Raw genomic sequence first — 7,743 nt, forward strand, 5'->3', positions numbered from 1 at the left:
CTGTCAAACAGAGACCTCTCCACTTTCCTCAGTGGCAAGGTACATGTAAAATGTTTACATCTTAAATGAGTCCTTGTTTCAGGAAGACTTTTTTTCATTAAGACATCATGACAACTGTATTTTCACTTGCATGTTTTAGCAAGATTGTCCTGTTCTTTCCCAGTGCAGCTTTTGAGCATAGGGAACAAATCAGGCCAGGGTACATTTTTAGCCAGGGAAGGTAAGGGGCAGCTACAGCCATTCTTCCACTGTTGTCTGCTTGAACAAAGGTTGTTAACACGTCATAGTGTCCCGGAAGTTGTTTTCAGGACAAGAGTTTGAGTGTCAGTTCAAACTACCTAGTTTGAAGCCTTCTCATTTTTTTCAGCCCACAGGTGTTTCTTCTGTGTTCTTTCCTTAGCCCATTTGAAACTTCGAATGTAAGCTTTGACAATAATTTCATAGTGACTGTTCTTGAGCTGACCTTGGTTCAGAAATTTCCCAATTGCTCCCTCTGCTCAGCCATTCCACCATAAAGGATAAAGATTCAGATGAACCAAATATTGAGCTAAAGCAAAGATATATCTCTCTGTTAGCTGTGTTTCTACACAGCTGGTTGCTCCTGAAGACTGTTCAAAGCCATTCTTTAAGAAATAACTGCATGAGTGCAGCAGTGAGAACAGCACTACACCTAGACCCTTGGAAACCCTGGAAACCCTTGGGTTGTGGGCAGCTCCTGAAATGGGTTTGTTCCTGCAGTCAGCACTTTTCTAGGCATCTGTACCAGGAGACCTGAACTCAATGTTCAACAAGTTTTTAATAAAGAAAGAAAAAGCATGGGGGAGGTTAGCATGTGCTGTAAGAGTATCTGTTTTATAACAGTCATGGTTGTCACAATGAGCATGATTGATGTGCTCTTCATCACCAGCCACTCTCTTAATTCTTTAGATGGTGGCAAAGATGAATAGGGAGCAAGCTTCATCCTTCTGGAAAGCTGTGAATTTAAGCAGTGCCAATAGTTACAGGCAGTTGACTGAATCCCATGGGAGGTGCAGTCAGGCCAGCAGGGCTTTTCCTAACAGGGATTTTTCATGTGCCAGTCTGGTTTGCCCTTCAGCCCAGTTGTATTTCTCTCAGTGATGAAAACAGAAAGTACTTTTTCCTTTATCAAACTGGCTGTGATCTGTGGGCACTGAGTAATTGGTATGAGTTATGCAATTTATGGAAGATAGGCATTACTTCGGCTCCAAAATACATAAGTTCATAGTTGCATCTCTGTCTATGACAATGATTTGTCATATAGTCTAAATATATGAGGGTTCTTTGGGTTTTATTAACCACACATAAAACTGTAAAACTAACTCCTGTGGCTGGTAGGAACACAAGTTTCCATGAGCCATTAAGCAGGTAAACAATTTTTGGTAATAAGATAGCCTGCCTTGTCTGTCAGTCATGCAGATTTTATTCTTCTGCTTTCTGCTTTCAGACATATTTAATGGCCTGAACTAAAGAAAAATGCCTCCTAGCAAAGATCTTCTTGCTTGAAAGCTGTTTGTAATTCTCACTATGAAAGCTTCCCCAAAGTGATCTTTTTAGGATCTGTTTAATGAGAAATTCCAGAACTAAAGCAGGTAATGAGAGTCAACTAATTACTTCAAGCTATAAGGAAAGTAATTCCTGACTTAATGATTTAGGCTATCAGCCCACAGTCTAGATCTGAGGACTGCACAGTGTGATCTGCATCTGGGAACACAAAGGTAAAAATTGCCTGAGCATCCCTACTCCACCAGAGCTTCCAAAGGAAATGGGTGTGGTCAGGCAAAGGCTGGAAATAGTGAGCCTGGGAGATGCCGGGCATGGCCATGCAGAAACTTTTCATTAGAGTCTCCCACCTCTTGGTGAAGCCCCTTGGCAAAAATATTTGTAATATTGCACCCTTTTCTTCCAAAGAGCTGACTCACATCTGGGATCCTGCAGTTTTTCCTAAAAGGGAAAGAGTGAATTTGCTGTTGTAAAAGAACTGAATTCAGTGTTTTCCCTTCCTTCAGACCAACATTTTTAACTGAACAAGGAGAAAACTGGCAGGGAGTCTATCAGTTTTCTGTCTTGAAATTCCAAAACATTGAAAACAACAAAGCCTGTTCCTGAGTTTTCACTCAGAGGAGGGACAGGGATAAATAACACTATTGCATTTGGAGATGAATGGATGAGTTAACCTTCAGGTCTTTTCAACATGCTTGCAGCTATTGATATGAAATTATTATACAAAAAAAAAAAAACACCCTAATTGTTTTATAATTTAAAGAGCAGCTGCATAACTGTTTGTGAGACACAGTCAAAGGCTGTTTTACTTTTTCCCATTTTGAGGGTTTGGGTATTTGTGCTGAATGAGAGGAATGGGCTGCTCATAACCTACTAGGGCAGCCTGCTGTGATGTGACCTCACTCTGCCAGGTAGTCGCCCCTTCATAACCTTGGAAAGGGCTCAGCAGTTTTAACTGAGATGGAACTTAATAACCTTAATTTCCTGTGATGGCTAGGAGCACTGCGAGCTGGATGGAAGGAAAGGATTCCTGTTGGTGCCCACGCTGACCTGCCAGCAGAACTCATCTGTTACCTTGTGGGTGTGACAGCAGCTGCTGGGCCAGCCCATGGCTTCAGCTCCACACTGACCACTGCAGGTAACCACTCATTCCCATGGAAAGCAGATGGCTTAGGACACTGGAAGGAGACTTAGGGGACAAAAATTAGTGGGAAGTCAACTTCTACTGATTTTGCTCCTCATGGAATAAACTTTTATTGTTGGAGTGGCAGAGCAGCCCCACAGGTCACTTTTTGTGAGGGTGAGATCCCTCTCATTCAGTTTTCAAATCAGGTTTTAGTTCTTCTCTTCTGCAGAAGGCTTGTTATAGATACAGTCAGAAATTCTAGGAGTTTCTTTCATTTTGAACACATTTACTAAATATATGTATATATAAAATTAGTGGAGCAAAGACATAACCCATACTTGTGTACCACTTGTGGCCATCAAAGCATAACCAAACCTGCCTTTTACAGGCAATGTGTATTTTAATGTCCTTAAAAATTGTCTTCAGTTGATTTTGAAGGTGGTCAGAGGTTGAAATACTGAGTAACTGTTTTGAGAACATTATTCCAAGATATACAGCTGGCAAAGATAATACAGTAGTTTAATAACCTGGGGTATGTCTCTGTAGAGTGGATATAATTTAAAAAAATAATACATAGTTCACAATTCTTGGATGTTATAGACAGATGAGTGAATGTAGAACCAAGCTGCAGGTAGTGAACTCCATCTTTCATGTCGTCAGATAAGCTTGTTTGAAGTCTAATAGCTACTTTTAATTGTTGTTCATTAACCTTTGAATTTTGCCCCCTGAATAACAGGTGGAGGCTGCTGTGACTAGTGTTTTGGTGAGCTAGAGCTGAGTGTAGTGTGCTGATGTGGGAATAAGGTACTGTAAGACACAGCAGCCTCGGCCAATGACTGAACTGCAGCTTTTAGCCTGGCTGGGTTTTTTGTTTATTTGTCCAGGAGAAGGGGGAATACTGAAGAAATTGTGCATTATTACAACAGTGAGCAGCTGGCTGCAGTTCATATCAAGAGACAAAGAAAGTCATGCCTAATGACTAAAACAGACAGCAGGTTGCAAATTTGGACTTCATGATGCATTCCAGCCAGTAACATGAAAGACAGGAAATATCTTACATGTGCTGCCTTTGGGAAACAAGAGAAGATATGGAGGTCAAGCATGGCTCTGCTACGTTTGGTGATAAATCTTTTTCTAATAGTGCCTTTTTCTTTTTCTTTTTCTTTTTCTTTTTCTTTTTCTTTTTCTTTTTCTTTTTCTTTTTCTTTTTCTTTTTCTTTTTCTTTTTCTTTTTCTTTTTCTTTTTCTTTTTCTTTTTCTTTTTCTTTTTCTTTTTCTTTTTCTTTTTCTCCCCTGAGCAGTGGGAAGATGAAGCAGCCTTGCTGCCAGCTGCTCAGCGTTGGTCACTGCCTGCGAGAAGGATGAGCCCATCAGCACGGCTGAGCGTGGCCGTTCATCACCCAGCACCTGCAGAGGTGGGCTTGCAAGTGACCTTGAGCACTGCACCAGCAGCACTTGGCCAAGCCACTTATAATGTCCATCCCTTATCTCCAGGTACAATCCAACAGGCTGCTGCAGGCAGGGATGACTCTGGAGTAGATTGTAACTGATGGCATTTGAGAGCATGTCTAAATTCAATTTAGTGAGACCACTGCAATGTTTGAAACTCCGGTGTTGTTAGGGCTGACACAGCCCCCAGTCTGTGCTCCTTTGCTCTCTTGGAAAAATAAGATGGCAGACTTCAGAGGGTGTTGTTATTTCTGATAGCAAATCTGGGCAAGTCACTAGAAAAACAGTGTGATAATGAAAACAGTAAAATTGTGGGGTTTTTCTTCATAAATCCTGAAAAGCTGTGAAAAATGGCAACTTCACAGCTCCTATCCAAACACACCATAATAGAGCAAATGACATTATATGGTTCCTAATATGTTGGCTGTAACTGTTCCTGCTAGAATGACAAGTTAACTGTCATTCTGGCTGCTTTTAGGTTACTGAGGAGCAGTATCCTTGTACCCAGCAGATGTCATTTTAAAAAGGACAGAATAGAAGTGAAGGAATAAGTTTCATGTCATCAATGGATTTCTCTTTCTTATCTCTTTAATTAATTTATTGTGGTGAGAATGATGAAGACTTTGTATGTAATCATAGTATAAAACCAGCCATTCTATGTCAGGAAAAATACATGCTGCAGTTCAGTCCTATTTCAGCAGAAACCAATAACCAAATTCAGAATAACTTCAGCATTATAGGTTTAGGGATGCAGTCCCTGGGTTAGAGTGCAATAAAAATCTACCAGAAGCCTAGAGAATCAGCCAAAAAACACTTTCAGAAGTCTGGATTTCCTGTGCACAGTGAATTCTCAAAACGTCTTGTGGCCCAACAAGGTAGAAATTAAGCTGTTGGTTTCCAGCTGCAAGTTATTGGTGTGGGGAATGGCATGGATCAACAAATGCTTGTGCACTTCCATATTTCTGGACTTTAAAGAGCCTAGTGACAAGGTAATTGTTTGATAGATGCAGTATGTTATGGGACTGCTATCCAAATAATACCAACATCAATGTTTAGCCATATTGTCAGCATATGAGTGATCCTTCCTCAAATTGTGTCTGAGAGTAACAAAACCACATTTTCTCAGAAAAAAAAGTTGCATTTGCATGTTCAGTGGAAAAAAATCTCTACTGGTGATAACACATTGCGGTCGAGTTGCTCACAATGGCTGAGTAACTTCAGATAAATAAATGGACACTGAATTTATTCTGTGAAAACCAAGCATGAGATTGGCTGGCAGAGCACAGCCCTACTCAGACATGCTTATTCTCCAGAGGAACTCCAGGAACCGCTCTTAAAATTCCAGCTCAATTGGAATTCAAGCTTGCATTGCTCCGAGCAACACCACAAGTTTACTGAGTTAGTGAATAGGATTGGTTGCTTTCATTTGAGCCTTCCTGAATGCAAATTAGAAAAAAAAACCTCAGATCAATAGCATTGAAAATGTCCATTTATATATTATTATACTTTGGTCTGCTTGCATTTTTCTCAATAATCACATTGTCATAAACATTTTCCACTAAAAATATTAAGTGAACAACCCTTTCATTTTTCCAGGCCAATGAATTTTTAGGAAGATGAACTGAATAACATTTACATAAATCAGAAAGTGTTGATGGTTGTGTTTCCATGCATTGGGGCCATCTATGAAGGAAGCTATAAAGCAGCTTTCATGAACGAGGTAAGAAAATGGCCAATAACAGATCTTAAAACATTTTAGGAGGCTTTGACCTTAGCAGTGTATGTCATGTTAAAGCAATAAATTAGAATTGACTCAGCTCCTATTATTAACAAATCTAAGTAGGCTTGAAATTTCTGTGAAGTGCCCTTAGAATAAATCTAACCTCTCCAGGTTTTCTCTGGTCTTTTTCAGCTATGGTTGCATGTAAAATATTGCATATTATCCTTTGTTTTGTCACTAGTTCCATACCATCCAGAAAGTGCATTTGGCTTGTCCTGGGGCAAAAAATGAGCCTAAATTGTACTTGACACTTTTTCCTGTTACAGGGTCTTACATGCACACTTTTCTCTTAGAAAATAGTTCAGTATTATTTGTCTGTTTTTCCATTATTGCCATTTTTCTATTTTTAACATGTTTTTTTATTAGCATGCCATAATTCATGTTGAAATGCAATGTGTCCTGTGTTCTTGACTCTAGATATTGCTCCTTGGTGATGCAGATTTGCTGAAAAAAGTACTATTTAAAAAGTAAACAGCTTCTTTTTTTCTCAGACTAACATGAAAAACAGACTCTCAAAACAAATCAATTCAAAGTTCTCCAAGGATCATGTTTAAAAACAAATGGGAAGACATCTGTCTTTGTAATGGAGAGTGTATTTTTAGGTAGTATAAATTTTATAGCAGTCATAAAGTTTTATGAATTTTAACAAATGCCCTTCTCAGAATAACTTGGATCTTACTGTCAGTGTGTTATCTGGGAAAAGGTGACCAGATCTGTTCCTAAAAGTGAAGAATTTGCAAGTGCGAGGTTACATAGGCTTGGGAAGAGAGTTAAAACTCCATCCCTGCTTGCTAGTCTTGTGAGATGCAAGATGCCAAACCTGAGCTGCAGGAAAAAATGTCCCTGGAATTGCTGTGTGTCCGTGTCCTACATGCTGGCTGGCAGCCAGCCCACAGGTGTGCCTGCACTGAGCTCAAATCCTCCAGTCACCTTGAGGTGCCTTGCTGAATTTAATTCTAGCTACAGCTAGGGATACAAACCATATTATAATTACTGCTTCAAACCCCATTACGTTTATGGATCTAGCTTGCAGTAGGATCCTGTGCAATGACACAAGGTCTGCTCCAGCAGAAACTGGGAAGCAATGAGTTCTACCATTTTTTTTCCTGTTCACTTTAAACTGTTGACATGGTGCTAAATTCAGTATGCTGAAGGTGTTTCCATGTGTCACTTCTAATAGGATACAGGTGTCAGACAATTTGAGATTATTTCAAACCTAATTTTCTTAGAGTGAAGATACAAACAGTTACACCAGAAGCAGATGTTGAGCCTTTCTCACCCCTCCAAAATGTGGTTTGGCATTCATCCAGACTGAGTCTATGGGGAAAAAGAGAAAATTACATTTAATTTTGGCTTACTTGGTTTCCTCCTTTCAAAATCTACATGAGTGTGTAATAAAAAAACAAACCCATCACTTTTCCCTGTGCTTTACACAGGGACTGAGTATCTTGTTGCAAACAGATGGAGTACAGGCAGGTTGGAATGTGAACACTTTTCCATCTCCACTCTATCACTCTGTGGCCCAAAATTGGACATAAATACTGTCTTTTCCTTTTTTCCCTCTTACCCATGTCTCTGCCACTTGCTTTTCTGGGGCACTGATGCTGAACTAACAGCCAGGAAGCAGAGGGGTGGCAAGGACTGCACCTAAACCACTGACTCAGGGTCCTGCCCCTGGCCCACCTCCATTGACCAGCCTGGGGCTGGTCACTGGGACTCAGGAGAGAAGCCCTAAAAGAATCTTCTGTCCCTCTGCCTTCCAGCTGCTTCCATTTTCCCTAGCTTGAAGTAAAATCTCAGCTGTACACATGGATACATGAACTACATCACTTGCTGGCACTGGCCTATCCTGAGGACAGCAGGAATT

This window comes from Vidua macroura, chromosome 4 (assembly GCF_024509145.1).
Source record: "Vidua macroura isolate BioBank_ID:100142 chromosome 4, ASM2450914v1, whole genome shotgun sequence".
NCBI lineage: Eukaryota > Metazoa > Chordata > Aves > Passeriformes > Viduidae > Vidua > Vidua macroura.